The following is a 16,242-nucleotide window of genomic DNA, read 5'->3' as shown; positions in this document are numbered from 1 at the left end:
ACCCCTGTGACTGGCCGACCTGACCGGGGATTGATCGTAGCCTCTGGCTCTTACAGCGATTGATTTGCGCCTTTTACAGCATTGCGTTTGTGGAAATGAATCGCAGCCAAGGCAGCTGGGCTTGGAAGGGGGGGTTGGGGATCCTCTGACATTTTTCCTTTTTCATCCTAATCTCAATCTGCCACATCTGTAGCACACAGTTACATACCAAGGATAAAAAATGTCTTTACTTTGAGAAGAGCAGAAAACCTGATGACTCAAACATGTTTGGAAGATCAGTGCCAAACGTAGCCACTTCATTTATTATCCAGAACCACCAGTGAACCTTTTATATGTAATGTTGATTTTATATGTAATGTAATTAAAAAAAAAAACTCCTCCTTTTTTATTTAATATTAAAAACATGTTTTAGGCCAAAAGTTTATTGCAAAACTATAGTAAAACAGCGTGTCAGGCACTGGGCGACACATTCGTAACCATTTGGTGTAACAGCTTTCTGTGAGGAAGCTTTTAAAGGCATTAAATGCTTCAAAGATGTCTGGTTCCCATCGCTGTGAACTATATTGAATATGGATTGGTTTCAACAGAGTGGCACATTTCACATCTCTGTGTACATCTTAACGACTGAATTCTTCAGATATTTTGAAAAGTCATCGGACCCTTTAATGATGAGCTTTACTTAATATAATTAAGCATAAACACTTTTTTTTTCATTTACATGTGATATTGAACACTGTGGACACAATGGAATGACTTATAACAGAAGTATAATACTCACTTATCATAGGTGCTCATTGGCTTTTATTGTAAATGAGCTCTCCATTATTTTACTACACAAAAGGAAATATGTCAAAATGATTGTCGTAATTAATCTAATTCTGAGCTACAGAAGAGGCAGATAAAGATCAGGCTGAGAAATTATGAAGTATTGCTTCCATTTTTTTAAATTGTTTTATTTTTTGTTGCTTTTCCCCAAATAATTCTGTTCAGTTTCTATTTATGCTTTTTTTGCCACCCTCTTCCATCACTTTTTTGTTGCTCCATCCCTTCCTCCCCCCCTCCTTACCCATCTCTCTCTCTTTCTCTCTTTCTCCCTCCTCCATTTCACAGAATCCTTCCTCTGCTTCCCTCTCTGCTGGTCACATGGGTTCCTCTGTCATTTTTTTCAACTCCCCTCTTCCTGCTTGGAACCCCTTCAGACCTTATGGCGCACTTTTTTCCCCTCAGGTTTTTTTTTTCTATCCACTCATGCAAATGAATCTATATGGCGAGACCTGGTCTGTATCACCAAAATTCTGTCTCCTGCTCCTTCGTGTGCAGAGGTGCGTATGTGCTTTGTGTGTGAGAGAGAGGGAGAGAGAGAGAGAGCGAAGGAGTGGGAGGGAGATAGGGTGCGGCGGAGCACTGCAGTGCAGATAAATGAATGCACCATTGGTGGCTGAGTCAGCAGCCCACTCCCAGTTTGGCCCCCTGCCTGCGCCTGCCTGCGCCGACCTGCCACATACATGCGCAGAACACGCACACACATACTACAGCACCGGCAATATGGCTCCAGCCTCCAGAAGGGTGGGTGAGCGCTGCTGATAAAATGGTGAGAATAACGGTTCGTGAAAACATGGAGGCTCACAGTCTGACCCAGTTTCAGCATGACTACACCTACAGTATAAAACCATGGTAACGTATGAATCATCTAAACAACAGTGTTTTGCATCACATTAATTATGACACTATTTTTTTTTTTAAATAAAGTGTTCTCTTCCTTAACATTTATGTTTGTTTGATATTACAGTAAAGCTTTCCCCCATTTATTCTCAAGTAGGAGGGCAGCTTAAAGGGGAACTCCATTGTTTTTTTTCTGCTAAATTTACTCATTAAAATGTAAACAAAGTCAATCAGAGTGGTTTGATGTGAAATGCTTAAAGCAGATTTCTTTCCAGTGGTGATAGGAACCACTGAATTCATCTGATCATCTGACGAACTTAATGCCTCTGAATGTTACCTCACAGAAAGTTATTACACAAAATGGTTATAAATATGTTGCACAATGTGTGAGACACTGTTTTATGATAGTTTTAGTATCTGGTTTTAGTCAAAAACCCGTATGTTTTATAAATATATGGATTGAAAAAAAAGTAAACACAGGGTAGAAAGATACATGGAGGGCATTGTAGGGCAAAATGGTAGGTGTACTGGTTCTTTTGGACAGTAAAAAAATTGGCTATAATTGTGTTGTAGACAATGTAAGTTTCTATATGATGAACCATTTCACATCAAACCACTCTGAATGACTTTGTTTACATCTTAATGATTAATCTTAATCTTAATAATAATTTAGTTATGCAGATATTTTGAAAAACTGGTGAAATACCCCTTTAAGATGTAGACAAAGTCATTCAAAGCTCAATCACAGAACGTTATTACACAAAAATGTTTATGAATACACTGCCTGACATCTGGAACATTGTTTGAGATCAAGTTTTGGCAGATACAAGTAATGGTGGATACATGCGTGGTATAGTAAGACAAAAAAGTCCACACTATTTTTTACTCTTATCAACATTACATATAAAAACTCAAGTCAATTTGGACAATAAAAAAATATCTTTACTTGTGTTGTAAACATCACAACCCCTGGTTCCCATCACCACCACTGTAAAGAATGTCAATAAGTTTCTTCACAATGAACCATTTCATTTCAAACCACTCTGAAAGGCTTTGTTTACATCTCATCGATTAAATTATGCAGAAAGTTTGGAAAATTAGTGGAATTCTCCTTTAATTAAACATGGTAACATGCTATAAAGTGTTCAGCTTCAAATCAGAACCTACATGTGGATTTACAGTATATGTATGCACACATGCACATGACAGCACACATTCTCTACTGCGATACGTTTATGTGAAGGGTTTGATTTTGATTTTGATTTAAACTTTGATTTTGATTTAAACTTCAACTGGTAAGAAATAACAGACTTTGAGAATGGTGTATGTCCCGAGGCTTTACAAAACCCATTACGAGAATCACTCAGTCTCAAACGTTTTCTTATTGATCTCGCTCCCAACGAGCCAGTTTAGAGGACACTGGCAGCTCGGGAAGTTATTAAGTCAGCTGCAGCTGATAAATGGAGTGGTGCTCTGAGGCTCCAATCCTGAGAAGATGGAAATGAATCAATGGGGGTGTGGGGAGCGGGGGATTTGTGTCCATGCCAAATCAGCCTTTACAACACCTCACCAATTTAGCTGTGCTCTAGACTCCCTTCCAGTGCCTACCAGTGCAGCATCAGCAAAGACAGATGGCAGCATGCTGAGAACTATGGGTAATGTATGCTCATAGAGTACATATAGTATATACACTGAGTTGTGTACAGTGCTTTTTTAACTTCCAGTCAATATGGCCATTAAGTTATTCATTTTTCAGGAGATATTTCTGGGGTGATTAGAAACAAGATAATCTACTTGGATAAGGTAGAGGAAAGTCAATGAAAAACTGGAGTTCAAAAAAATTATTAACAGATGCAGAGGAAATGGGACTCTTAACAACCGCATAAGACCTGAGCCCGTCCGTATTCATGAAGCATCTCAGATTAGGTGTGCTGTTCCTGTCAATATAATCACTGTACATACAGGCCTGGATCATCACGTTATGGGCCCCTGGGCACAAATGTTTGGTGGGCCTCTACCTGGCTACCTTTTTTGCAAGGTCAGTGATTTTTTTTATGATGTTACAGCAAGCCAGACAAGGCCTATGCAGCACCATAATGGCAGCATACTAACCACAGCGTTGGCACTGGCCCTATGAGCGCAAATTTTTATCAAGAAAAAGAAGCAAGATTTTGTACACGTAGCGTTTGTAGCGTCAGGATTATGATCAGCCATAACACAAAATTACACCACGTCCCAACAGCAACCTGGAGTTCAAATGTACATCATCATTACATCGTCCTTAGCTCTGCAGGACGTCCACACCGGCTACACAAACATCAAGTGCAGGTAAAAACGTAAACAAACCACAGACCTCTTTACTGGCTTTACTGGTTAGTGGCACGTATTTAATAGAGTTTGTAACGGGTTTTGTTTTGTCCCCATATTTAACATCAGTAGTCTGAATAACGCAGTTAAAATAGTATTATCCAGCCGTGGTGGTGGGCAGCTCGGTTATGCTAAGTTGTATCTACTTATTTAACCTAGCTAGCTAACGTTCACCTCTGTAACTTCCAGCACTCTGGCTGTTTCTGTCCAAATTGTTTTCTGTAAGGGTCGTAGAGATCCATTTCTTCTCCACTTCATGGAAGACTTTTTCCATTTTAAGGTGGAATTGCAGAGCGACGCGATACGTCGAAATCAGAAACACGGCGTCCGTCAAAAACAACACACCGCATCGTATCGCGCTCTGCCGCGCTCAGCTGGTGTAAACACCGTCACTGATTATAATGGAAGCGTTTGGTTTTGTTGCTCTCACTTGCGTCACTTGCTGTTAGAACACGGTATTAGATCATTTTTACTATGTTCTTGTACGTTCTATTATGGTTTACAACGCGGGTCAAAACAGCTGTTTAGATTTTCTTATAATTGCTCGTGGGGGCCCCCTAGGGGCTCAAGCACCTGGGCACGCGCCCATAAAACATAAGACATCTAATCTGAACCTACACCAGCATTCTTGTGAATATGGGCCCTGGTTGACCACTAAAACTGTCCCTATCAGATACAGAGCACTCAAAGCTTTTCATCTTTGAGAGGAGAGAGGATGAAATTAAGCTCCACTCTTGCTTCAGATCTGATCCACAGGTGTTTCCGTCCATCCTTCCACTGTGAAACTCAGCACTATGGGTCTGAAAGGATGTGCAAAAAGATATTACTCAGATATTTTTAAAAATGGATAAAAAGAAGATTTTCAAATCAAAGAAGTTGCTGGTGCTCTCAGAACAATGGACTGACCACCCTAGAGTCCAGACCTTACATCACTGAATGTGTTTGGGATTACAAGGATTGTGAGAAGCAGAAAATGAACCAATTTCTAAGACTGAACTTAGGAGTTGTGGAAAAATATCCCTGGAGATTTCTTTGTAAAGTCTCCTGAAAAGAGTGGAAGCTGTAACAAAGGCAAAGGTGGACATGCTAAATACTGAAATGAATATGTATTAGTTGCACAGTACTGTGTTTGTGTGTGTGTGTGTGTGTGTGTGTGTGTGTGTGTGTGTGTACGTGTGTGTGTATTTAAGACTGAAAGGTAACAGCCTGAATGACTTATTGAATTGCAATCAGATTGATCTGGAATGATTGATCTTGTGCCTTTTCAGAATTTAAAACAGACAGACATTGATTCCATATACTGTGGCTGACCATCACAGAAGATCAGTTTATTCCTTCTACTCACTCAGGCAACAGAAAACGAGGCACTAGGCAGAGGTATAAAAGGAGGTAATTAGAATATGGGACAAAGCAGAGCGTTGGCCACTGCCTACCCATAAAATTCCTGCCACCATACTAATAAAAATTGTCTTTGTTTAACACTTGCAAACATAATTCATCTCTAGATCCAAGTTCGTGAGTTCAAACTGTGCCTTCAACATGTGGTGGCAGTATAAGGGAAGATGGAGAGCTCTGAGAACTTGGGCTGGAGTTCTGGGCAGCTTCTGCCTGTAGCTAGAAGGCCAGACCCCCCCTCACAGCTGTAGTAGTACTGACGTAGGACTGAGGAACAGAGAGGAGATGGGGTAGCAATGGAGACTGCAAATATTTAGTCACGTCAATGGAAGGTGAGGGTGTGAATTTATAAGGCATTAGATTGGAAGAAGGGGGGGTTTCAGGCATGTTCCTCCCCCAGACTTCAATTATACGTAACTAATGTGTACATCTCCTTATGTGATGAGTATGCTATTTGCATAAATTACAGTAAGACTTTGCATAGACATTCACATTATGTGCAGCATGTCGCTGTAATATTATACATACTGGTATTTTTGTGTTTCTCATGATCTTGGTTGTGCCTGTATAAGGAAATGATTAATGCTCTGGTCTGCTGTTGGTTGTACAAGGGCTCCAACTGGTGGTGTGATTGCAGACTGTACTCTCCAACAGTTTGCAGTTTCATTACCGTATTTAACAGCATATCTGCAGCCATCGCTTGTTTAAGATTTTTATTCATGCATACCAATTAGTACTGTTTTTTTTAATATGTTTGGAATATTTCATAAGTTTTGGCCTGGGCATCTTTTCTCACAATTCAGTATACGAGGAGAACCTCTGAGGGTGCCTAATCTAAAATGAATACCTGAAAGTTATAGCAGAGATTCAGATCATTGTATGTCTTTCATAAACATCTGTAGGGTCAGCTATCCATTTAAAATGCCTGTCTATAGGCAAACATGAAGAATTACAAATACATCTCATTTGTATTATGCATAACAAAATAATAAGAATAACATAAAGCGAATTCCCCAGGCATCAGCAAGTTCATTTTATGGGGTTATATCTACATGGCGACTCACACTGTCAACCAAATTTTGCTTCTTTAATTTTATGTTTAGTTTGAGGTCAACAGTCAAAACTTTTCTGTAAACACATCCCCAAAAAAAACTTCTCTCAACCCACTCAAATAGCATCCAGGTGACCCTGAACTAGGGGCCCTGAATGTTTGTCCCATAAAGGCATTCCACAGCGTACCTCAATATAAGGGCTGAATGTCATTGTCTTTGACAGTCATTTCTTTTGCCAGGCCATTTCAAGATATTACATCATTATTTCGACATAGTAAGACAACATTCTAATAAAAATCGAGAAAAATCATTATTTTGAAATATTAAGTCAAAATTTGACTTCTGTCAGAAACAAAGATACAAACAAAACAGGCAATTTTTTATTCTGTCCCTGCTGAAATGGGTCATTAGAAACCTAAAAGGGAATTTCCTCAACGGTTTCCAACAGAGGCCACCTTTAGATCACATTATGATCCACTAGCATCCTTTACCCATTACAACACATTACATAACCATGGCCTTCCGACAGTGGGTTTCCCACCCTCATCACCACCACTTTTATGTACAATAAATAAATGATTAAAGACAATAGATAACATATTCACTGAGACAGGTCACGAATCTTATTGCAACCTACTCTCCATATGCTTACTTATCAGTACATATTTTTTCTTCATGTGCTTCTTAATCTTCCAACTAAACACTGAGCAGTTATTCCTAGATGACTTTGTACCTGTGATCCACTGACTCTATATGCAGTATCTGTTGTAAACATGAGCATTTGCGCTCTCTAGTGGAAGATCAAGAGAGCAGCTTGGCTCTCATTTAAAAATGCAGATCTGACCAATAGGCCTCATTCTTTCACTCCAAAATCACAAGAACTATAAATCTGTCAGTAATGATAAGGAATAGTAATCATAATATGTAGGAGAAATAACGAGCCAGCCGAACAGGAAAAGTATAATCCACCCACCAGATGTCTTGCCTCTGAAGGCATGAGGAACTACACCCTGGAGGTGCAGTTTAACTCGAAATTAGTTGGAGATTTAGATGCAGATCCAACAAATCACTGTGTAGCATCTAAAACTGTAACTACTTTAAATGTTCCAGAATTCAATTATTTTTCACCAAAAAAATACAAACGTTGTTTGATTCTATTCAACTACCATCACTACGATGTGTAGAATCAAACTATGCTTATATTTTGTGTGGAAAATATGAGCAAAAATACTAGTTGTGTAGAAGCTAGCATGCATGCTAATAGCTGTCTCTTTGATAGTTAGTTCATCTCAGCATCAGATAGCCTATAGTCATTTACTGACTCAGAATGACTCAATATGGCGATATGTGGCAATATATGGATTAAAAACATATGACATATATTAGCATATGAGCTTCCCTTATATCCAACTCAGATTTTATCATATGTAGACATCTATGTGAGATATATATTATTTCAAGTTGGCCGTGTTCAAACATGGGACATATATTTCAGCCTATATAGATATATAAATTGATATACTCTATAGGCTATATCAGTTTATACACATATATATGTAACGTACTTTTAAGAATATATGATAGAAAAATGTTCATATATGGATGAAATATATTACTCACATACGCTAGCAACATGTTGTGTAAGTGTTTGTATTTCATTTTGATTTTCAGTGTCTGTATAAGACATGTGTAAGACATATAGTATATGTATGATCCATATTTTGTACATGCATGTATTCACCCTCCTATCAGACATATGTGTATGGCCCATATATTATGAATGTCCAATATTTCACTTACAAAAATGTATACTACATATGTGACCATATATTTTGAAACATGCCCAACTCTGTATGATATATACCAATCAGGCATAACATAATGACCACCTCCTTGTTTCTACGCTCATTGTCCATTTTATCAGCTCCACTTACTATATAGGTTCACTTTGTAGTTCTACAATTACAGACTGTAGTCCATCTGTTTCTCTGCATACTTTGTTAGCCCCCTTTTACCCTGTTCTTCAGTGGTCAGGACCCCCATGGACCCTCATAGAGCAGGTACTATTTGGTTGATGGCTCATTCTCAGCACTGCAGTTACACTGGTGTGGTGGTGGTGTGTTAATTTGTGTTGTGCTGGTACGAGTGGATTAGACACAGCAGTGCTGGTGGAGATTTTAAACATAAAATGGACAATGATCGTAGAAACAAGGAGGTGGTCATAATGTTATGCCTGATCGGTGCTATCGGCTGGAGCCGTGTCTGTGTTCGGTGGTCAGGTTTAACACCAACTGGCTCTGGTAACAGTTGCACTTGAAGCAAACATTTTTAAGAAACCGACTTACAAAAGCACTATTTAGGTAATTATTTACTCTTCTATGTGAAGAAAAAGCCACCAGACACTATTACGTAAGCACGAATGTTAGGTAAACGGTATGGTGATGCTATTTTGTTCGCTAAGGTAACGTTAGCTAGGTTAGCTAACTAACGCTAACGTTATTAGCGTGTATGCTAGCTGTGGTAGAACGAGTGTTTTCACTCCTGTTTTCAGTCTCAGGAGAAAAATGTATCGTCTACAAATTATTCTGTGTAACTGTAGACATTTGTGTGAGTGTTTGCGCGCAATATAGTGCAGTTTATAACTTCATGTCAGTACAGTGTGTGTAACCTAGCTACGCTAGCTAGCTATCAGACAGGAGAGCTAAACAGCAAATCTTGACCATATCGGTGAGTTTGTTATTATCTGGCCTGTTATTACAGCAAATGTCTACTGAACAGAACGAAACAGGGGATTATATGTCGAGTTGTTAGAGTTTAGCCAAGTTATTTGATGTGCCATCACCTGTAAACAAAAGTTCACTTTGTGAATGTTTTTAACGTTACTGGTTTTATTACTGACACAGGACAGCGATGAAAGAGACCATGCAGACCCTGCGGTATCGGAAGAAGAGGGAGAAAAGCGCCTAAAATGTGTAAAATCAAGTAAGTCACAAACAACAGGTAAACATTTGTTCTATTCAGCAGTTTAGGAATTAATGTGCAGCAACAGTGCCTGCTGTGCATGGACTATCTAAAACAATATACATGAGAACGTGAACTAGGCTGGATTTCCTGAAAGCATTTTAGGGTGATTCTTAAATGGTAGAGCGAGCATCTCACTGAACACTCTCTCTACCAGTTAAGATGATCTTCACGTTAAGATGCCTTTGGGAAACTGGGCCCTGATTGATTAATTCCCATTATTTATACAGGAGAGTATTTTGTGAAAGGAGACCCCATGTGTTATATTTTATGAAGTGCATAGTCTGTCACATGTGAGAATATTTTATGACATTAGTTTAGGGTCAGGTTCTCAGCCCACCACCAGCTGCCAGTGATGCCTTAACCGCTATTCCATTTGTTTGCTGCCAATCATAAATAAATAGTTATGACCTTGTTTGAACAATGTTTATACAGTGTGATCGGAGGTGCTGTTGGAAGGGTAGCTCAAAATGTATTAAGCTCCTTTTCACAAAGTTTACCTGGCTATTGTACATTTTTTTGCATTAACTCATTAATAAATAATTCATTTTCACATGATAAGAAAAAATACTACAGCGTTTGTTCTGATTGGTACGGAGCCCTGGTGATGACATCCTGTATAAATAAAAATAATGCGTGGCCACGACTTAGTAAGGCATGGGAATGAGATGATTAAGTCGTGGCTATGACTTAGTAAGACGTGGGAACGAGATCACGGCTTACTAAGTCGTGGCCACGCGTGAGGATCTCGTTCCCACGCTTTACTAAGTCATGGCCACACATTAATTTTATTTATACAGGATGTCACCAGCGGGGCTCCGTAGATTGGTCTAAAGTAATGAAATTTTGCATGTTAGTTAAACATCTAATTGTACCCATTAGTTTATTTTATTACATCTGGTTTTCAGACATTAATTCACTATTATAATGTGATAAATTCAGTGATTCAGACTCACTGTTTGGCCATATGATTGACTCCAATTTTTTTTATGATGCAGTAGGTGTGCTTGTGATCTTTTTTTTAATTTATATATATATATATATATATATATATATATATATATATATATATATATATACACACATACATACATACATATATATATATATATATATATATATATATATACATACATATATGTATATATATATATATGTGTGTGTGTGTGTGTGTGTGTGTGTGCGTGTGTGTATATATTTCAGCATATATATGAGAATATTTTAACAGCAGATGCACAAGGCTTCACTCACTCCCCAATACATCTCCCCTTCAAATCATTAAAATCGCATCTGATTGTTCTCCTCTATCTCAGTCTTTAGTAACCACACACTAGAAGAATCTGAAAAGACTTCTGAAACACAGAAATCTAGCACCCTCACATCTAAAGACAATTAGTCCCAAGTGTGTGCTGTGGTTTGTTCTTAAAAGACAGGACACTGTAATTTCCGTCCACCTTTTTTCGTCCTTAACTCTATGCTGGTACAAATGGGAAGACATGTAAAAGAGATACTCTTGCCCACTCCACAACAGTTTATCCTTTAACACAGTCCAACAGAAAACACCCTCTCACTGTCTCTCTATGTGCACGTAATAGGTTTTCAATTGCTGACTGTAGCCTCTCTGCTGCAATGCAGTAACTGTATGCCTGCAAAGGGCACCTATATGGTAGATATTTTAATAAAATGGTCATTGAGTGCAGGTATAAGGTAATAATACCTAATAAACTGGCATCTCAAAGTATTCCAGTGCTTCAGCTGAGTATTTTTTGGCAACATTGTTCTCTTCTGAGGGAGAAGCTGGCTTGGTTTCCCCTCAGTCTGTCTCTGAGGGTTCTCTCTCTCTCTCTCTCTCTCTCTCTCTCTCTCTCTCTCTCTCTCTCTCTCTCGCTGGAGTGGATGAATGCAACCCTGAATAAAATCATGGATGATGAGAGTTATAAGGTTCAGGGCTGGTCAAAAAATATTCAGGGTAAACCCAGGCCAGGTGACGCCCCTGAGCTCACCTGTTGGTTGTGGATGTCCACGTCACTGTTTGCGTGAGCCATGGTAATATTAAACACAGTTCATTTTATTGGAATGTCAATACGAGAAAAAGACTGGCTCAAGACCAGCAGCGCTATCCTGCTCGCCTCACACCAGGCGATCAAGATGACGAGAACGTACCACAACTCTGGCAAAACTCATGATTTTATTCCAACATTGCAAATTTGTCTGCGACTGAAATGTCTTGAAAAGTCGGCTGGTGTAAGGCCGCCATTAAATACGATTCAGTAAAGAACATTTACCAAAATATTGAACTCCCTCTGGCTCTTCAGGGCTCAATTCAGACTCAGATTCAAGTTGTTCAGCAGGTCTTTTTTTTTAGTCTCTGTAGACTATAGTTGTGTTGTGTGAAAGGGGTTTGTCTGTGCTTGTTTGAGTGTGAACTTTTCACACTGTTGGGGTTCCAGTGAAGATGAGTAAAGCCTCTGTTTAGTGTTTCTGCGCCACTAAGAAGCCAATCTCAGTGGACAAGGAAGAAATGCAAAGAGAAAAATCACTGTACCATTTTAAAGTCTCAAATAGTCTGCTTTTATAATGTTGTATGTTCTAATAAACCAAAATCATAAATCACTAACATTAAAATAAGATGTGCACTTTTTATTTTTGCTGTATCAAAATGTTTGTGTTGTATATGTATTTGAATGTATTGAATCGAAAATGTATATACAGTGCACTCTTTCTAATTTTGATAAGTAAATCTTTGTACCGCTGCTCAATCTGATTTGGTTAGTATAAGATGTTGTGCTGTGTTTTTTATATGGCTGTATGGTTCATGTCTCAGTCACTGACCCACTGCATAAGCATGTGGTTTTATGACAGATTATTTTGTAGCGTTGACATGCTATTGCCCATTTTTCCCTTTTTTTTTCTTTTTTTCTCTTGTTTATTTCCTCCATCTTAGTCTCCGAGAGCAGTATCATAGGTCTTGTGGAGTGATGACAGCTGCCTGTCACACATGGAAGAAAACACATCTTGCTGTACTAATTGAGAACCACAGGCATGCAACCATTTATCCAGAGCTCACCTTAAATTGCCGCTACTCAGGGTTGAGTTGGCTTGTACATGCCCTTACCCCGTGTCTATCTGTGGGCCGTTTAGTCCATTACACATGCTTTAGCGCCTGAGCCTGGTCCAAAGGAGGGAAAGAGGGATGTTTGATCACAGCTGATATGTGTGCATCCAGGATTTGCCACCAGGGGTCAGTATTTAACTAGAAATAGTTAAATCCCAAAAACCTGTTTTGTTATGTTAGATGGTGGTAAACGTTTTTAATCTCTATGTTTGGACCCAGTGTGTCTTTTCACATTTTTTCCTTTTTAAACCTTTATCAGGTAGATTGTATGCTTAGGTAGTTCTTAGTTTTGCAAGTTTGGCAGCCAGTGCCAGTCCTTGGATTCACTAGAGTCCTAAACAAAATTTAACTTATGCAAATATAACGTGTACATACAAGTAATGCATTCTATAGAAAGTTGTGTACCCTATGGCTAAAACAAAAAAGGCTTTACATTTTGCATATTTTGCATTGTTTGGGGTGTAGAGTTCATCATGTAATGCTCTAGATGGGGAGTTTGGAGCCATTTTATATTCACCCGGTGGCAGGCAGCTATCCAGCATAGTCTTTCTGTGAACTGTAGCAGCAACAAGCGACAGAAACTTTTCAAACCTTTTTGATCACTCGCTCACACTTTAATGAGACGAGAGACCATAACAATGACTTATATGAGCAACACAACATGCAGCTATCTGGATCTTGTCCTCTCATCTCACTGTCATCTGCTTTTTTGTAGTTTTTAAGCCCCTGAATGGTAATGATGTGTCAAATCGCATTAATTGCAGAAGAAAAAAAGCAGCTCATTGTTCTTACACATGCCCAGTCACACTTTGGCTGAACGTCACAAATTGTTTATGCTTATTAGGGTATTCTGTGCTCTTTAGAAATGTATAATAGGCTTATCTAACGAATAAGTCTAAAATATATGACGTCTTTATTGTCATGACGTGGGGGGGTGGGGGGGGGGCTTCAACAGATGGGCGCCTTATGAAACTTGTGTAGTTGTGTATAGGAAGAATCGGCACAGTTGGTAGCATTCACTGTTAGAGTTTGAAGTGGCCCAAATAGGGGTGGGGTGATAAGGCAAAAATATAATATTAAAATTGTGAATTGTGAGTGAATTTCACAATAGTTTCCTTTTTAAAGGTTTGATAAGTTGTGACAATCAAAAAAAGACCCAGTGGTGCCACGTTTTAAAAATAAGCATTTCACAAACTGCACTAAAACCAGTTAAACAGGACAAATTTCACTTCTTTGTAAAGAAACACGCAGTTCGTCAGTGTTCTTTAGGTACTGATGATATATATGATATGTGTAGAATAGCATGTTGTGGCATATAGTGATTGTAATTTATCACAGTACCGGTTAATATTCTTATATTGCCCTGCCCTTGGCTGAAATCCGAGTTTTTGAGCTGTGTGAATGCAAGATCTTTTGTTTTTTTCATATCAAAAAGATTTTTACAAAGATCAGATTTTAACCAATTCCATATGTGGCCCTAGATTGGATGCATATCTAATTTGTGACCATGTGACCATCATGAGAGCATTAAGATCAGATTTTCTTTTTCACTGTTAATGCCCATATTATGCTTGTCACCCAATGTTGGCAGCCTGACAACAGTAGCTAACCTGAAGGCAGTGCTAGTAATAACAGCAAAAACAATTTATCTTTGCCTTCTCTTCCTAATCATTAACAGCTGGCAGGCTGTTCAGTGCAAATAATCTCTGTGATGAAGGCTTGAGTTGTGTTTACACTAAGGACAGATACAGGTCACTTCCAAATATGAATAGAAAATATTACTGTAGAAGAATCTGAAGATGGCGTCATTGCTCTCCTGTGCTGTTTCTGTATAAATAAATGCTGTCTCACTGCTGTGTTCAAGCCTGAAGTGAACTTCATCTTTTGCCAAATCTAGTCTAGAGTCTAATCTAAAGTCTAGATTCTTCTCTATCCATAGATTGTGTTGAAACAGTGATTAACTTGGCAAAGGCAGCAGTTGAACAACTAATTACACATATAGATATAACTTTTTACATACGTCTGCCTACTTCATCAGTTTCACTTAAATGTATTTTTAAATATGTGCTGTCTTTTGAGCGGGAATATCAGACATTTTTTACATATATATTTATATTCATGCATCAGAGCAATATTAAATGTGTGCATACACTGGATGTGTGTGTGTGTGTGTGTGTGTGTGCGTGCGTGCGTGCGTGTGTTTGGGGAGGGTGGGTAGTAATATTAGCACGGCTCCAGCGTGTCCTTGCTGGATTTGTAATAAGCACACTGCATGTATTATTCAGGGCCGCATGGACAGGTTTCACTCTGCTCTCCTGTCTCTCCTCCTGGCCTGTCCCTGGGGACCAGAAGCCTAAATTGCTATTTCTACTTGATATATTCCCTCAGCTCAGCCCTTAAAATGGCCAGAGAGAGAATGGGGTGCTGGGTGGGGTCACCATGTAGCGGTCACTCTGCAGAGTCAGAGGTGCGCTGGTGTATATAGATTTATGCATTCATTCCCATAGTGTAATACAACAATGTCACCTTTTCTCTTATGAGCTTGTATAGAAAGGCCTGGGATGGTGAAATTTGGTTTAATCCAAATTCAGTCATGACAGTATTGTTTTATTTTGTTGAATATGTTTCAGGTTTGTGCAATTGCCTACATGATTTTTTAGTCAAGCAAATTAGACTATTGGAATGTAACTTAACTGAATCTTAATTCTGTGAATCTCAAAAAGGGTTGCTTTTTTTGTTTGTCACTTTCATTGTTTATTGTTTTCACCTTCCATTCCACCTTTTGGTGATTGCTTGTTTTGTTTTGCTTTAATATTAGGTATTTACAAAATTAGGTAATTTGACAACTGAAAAGAGGCAAGACAACTAGAATGGTACATATTTTAGAGTAAAGGAGATACCTTTTAAACTGCCAGAGAATTATCACCCATGTGTTTTATGCTGGTTTGTGCAGCACTGTAGTGGAAATGTTTCATGTGAATTAGCTTAGCAGACTCATTTAGGATAAAAACCAGTAAAACTGGATTATTATAGGGTATTAGGTACGCTTTACTTTTAATTTGTATATATGCAGAAAACTTCTAAGTATTCAAGTCTTCTTGACGTTAGTAGCCTCACACCTAACTACATCTGGGTCTTGTAGTGGGAAAAAAAGATAACACATCCTTTTAAAGTAAATGTGTTTTAGCCGGATAGCCTTCAGTAGTTTCATTGGCCTCCCTCCAGATGCAGTTTCATAGCCAGAGCTGTGAGCTAATTACACTTTTGTTGCTAATGTTTCTGCTAATAAACCTTGTAACTGAGGTCAGTAGTTTAGCCAGGCCTTTTTTTCTCCATTTATTTGGCCTGTTAATGATAGGCTATCAGATTGCTATCTCTCTTTCCTGTGGTGGGCCCTCTCACTGGCCCACTCAGCGCTGTAGCCTGGAGGAGTGCAGGGCTGAGGTGAGCATCTGGAGGAAGCCCTGCTGAATGGGGCCCTTTCTTCCAGGACCCTGCGCTTCACCGAGCTCGAGCAGAGCGGGGGTGAACCACCAACACCCATGCCATCACACTTTCTTTTCACATCTCTTCTCCTCTCTGCTCACACCCTTCCTCTTCTGTCATCTCCTCCTGTCTCCATTCTCACCT

The sequence above is a fragment of the Colossoma macropomum genome, unplaced genomic scaffold, assembly GCF_904425465.1.
Source record: "Colossoma macropomum unplaced genomic scaffold, Colossoma_macropomum, whole genome shotgun sequence".
Classification (NCBI taxonomy): domain Eukaryota; kingdom Metazoa; phylum Chordata; class Actinopteri; order Characiformes; family Serrasalmidae; genus Colossoma; species Colossoma macropomum.
The sequence above is the reverse complement of the archived record's forward strand: the minus strand, read 5'-3'. Positions refer to the sequence as shown.